This window comes from Lynx canadensis, chromosome C1, assembly GCF_007474595.2.
Source record: "Lynx canadensis isolate LIC74 chromosome C1, mLynCan4.pri.v2, whole genome shotgun sequence".
In the NCBI taxonomy this organism is placed as follows: Eukaryota; Metazoa; Chordata; class Mammalia; order Carnivora; family Felidae; genus Lynx; species Lynx canadensis.
The window spans coordinates 41,001,731-41,003,759 of record NC_044310.1 but is presented as its reverse complement, the minus strand read 5'-3'; the positions used below and the strand labels follow the sequence as shown (position 1 = coordinate 41,003,759).

The following is a 2,029-nucleotide window of genomic DNA, read 5'->3' as shown; positions in this document are numbered from 1 at the left end:
TTGTAAGTTTGGAGCCCAGAATAGAGGTATGGGACGAAGACATGAATTTAGAAGTCATTGACATAATCAGCATTCAAAGATTCCCTTCCTAGTATCATCATTCAAAGATACAGAAGTAGTTGAGATTATCTAGGAAAACAGTAGACAGAGAGAAGTGAAGGGAGCCAAGAAGGGTCCTGAGCCACATATTTTGGAGCAGTTGAACAAACAGTTGAACAAACAAACAAGTTGAACAAAATGAGGAGAGGCCTGTGAAGAGGAAGTAGAACCAGAAGAGTGTGAAATCAAAAACCAAGAGAGTAGAGTGTTTCAAGAAAATTAGGTCAGTTGAGTGTGGAAAGGTCAAATAATATAAGGATAAAAAAAAATAGTGAAGTGTGTGTGTGTGTGTGTGTGTGTGTGTGTGTGTGTGAAGGCGCTAAGTAAATATCAAACGGGCTGAAAATGATTGAAGGGTGTTCTTACTTTAACAGCACATATGCTAAAACTAAAACAAAACAGAGAAAATTGGCATGACTCCTCCATATAGATGACACACAAATTGTGAAGCATTCCATATGTTTTCATATGGATTTGACAATGTTAACTTTTACATATTCAAACAGAAATTTGAATCTACAAGAATGAAAGGCATTCTAAAAATTAATATAAATAGAAAACAAATAAACCTAACTATATATAAATAAGTAATATAAACATTCTGAAGGAAAATAAAACTTAATCCAAATAAATTTTGAATGCAGTACTTTGCATATATACCTTTAGTCTAAAAACAAAACAAAACTACAAACAAATTTTGAATCCAATTTAATAGACTTTTTAGGTGACATGGATATAGCAATTCTGAAACTATTTTGTGTGTATCACAACACTGAGCAAATGAAAAAAGACAATGATGCTGTTGGGAGTCAGAGCTCCCACTGTGGGAAAATAAGGAATAGGAGATGCAAATAAGGATAGGAGAAAAAACCCTGTGGTGCTGAATTGGAATTAGAGTGTGCCAGTAATGAATTCATGATTAAAAATAGTTAAACTATGTTAAGTTGCCATTTTTCCTTCGTGGCTCTGTTTACCTAAAAGGCCTAAAAGCAATTATACCCCAGTAACAATGAGTATATCTGGTGCCCAGATCTTGGTTTCTAAATACCATTGCCTACTAAAAGGGGAGCTCTTTGGAGAGATGGATGATTCCAAGACTAGACAGGAAAAGTAAAAGATGTACCTGGGATGCTATATTACGCCAGAAAGCAAGAAAGTGCTTAAAAAAAAAGAAAGATGGGTGTGTGTCAAAAGGATACAGGAACCAGTATGAAGGAGCTCTCACTGACCAAATCTGGGACAAGTTGAACATTAAAATGAATAATGACAGTAATAGATTATAACCTATTAAATAAAAATAAGAATCTATAAGTCTATACTGACAATAATAAATATACAAATAAATGGGAGAAAAGGGAAAGATCTTGCTTACAGTATAATGCCAACTAAAAATGTAGGTGGAATAATGGAATGATAAAATCACCACTTGACCACCTTTAGAGTAATGAATTCAGATGTTGCTCTGGAGTTTTATTTTACACATGTTAAACTGAAGATGTCAGTGAAATATCCAAGTAGATATCAATTAGGCAGTTGGTTGTAAGTTTGGAGCCCAGAAGAGAGGTCTGGGATGAAGATATGAATTTAGAAGTCTTTAGCATAATCAGCATTTGAAGACATAGAAGGAGTAGAGACTATCAATTAGCAATGAATGTTGAAAACTTTGAGCATAAATTTGAAGAGGAACAAGATATTTATACAGTTTCAAAGTACCTCTCCAAAGATTACTTATTTATATGGGAAAAAATGCTAATTTTATAGTGAAAAAACCTGGCAGATGCCATCTTAACCAACTGATCAAAGGTGAACAATAATGGGACCAGGTGACATAATGTTTTCCTCACCTTATGCACTGAGGACATAACATCCCCTGGGTAGTATTCCTGCTCCCTCTAAAAAAAAAAGAAAAAGAATAGAATTATAAGTAAAC

General features: G+C 34.0%; 1 non-coding gene across 1 annotated transcript; it reads left to right on the top strand.

Moving 5' to 3' along the window:
- The first annotated feature begins 455 nt into the window (after positions 1 to 455).
- On the top strand, positions 456 to 563 carry LOC115522580. Its single transcript, XR_003971478.1, has one exon. It is a non-coding gene; the product is annotated as a U6 spliceosomal RNA (small nuclear RNA).
- Positions 564 to 2,029: the final 1,466 nt, after the last annotated feature.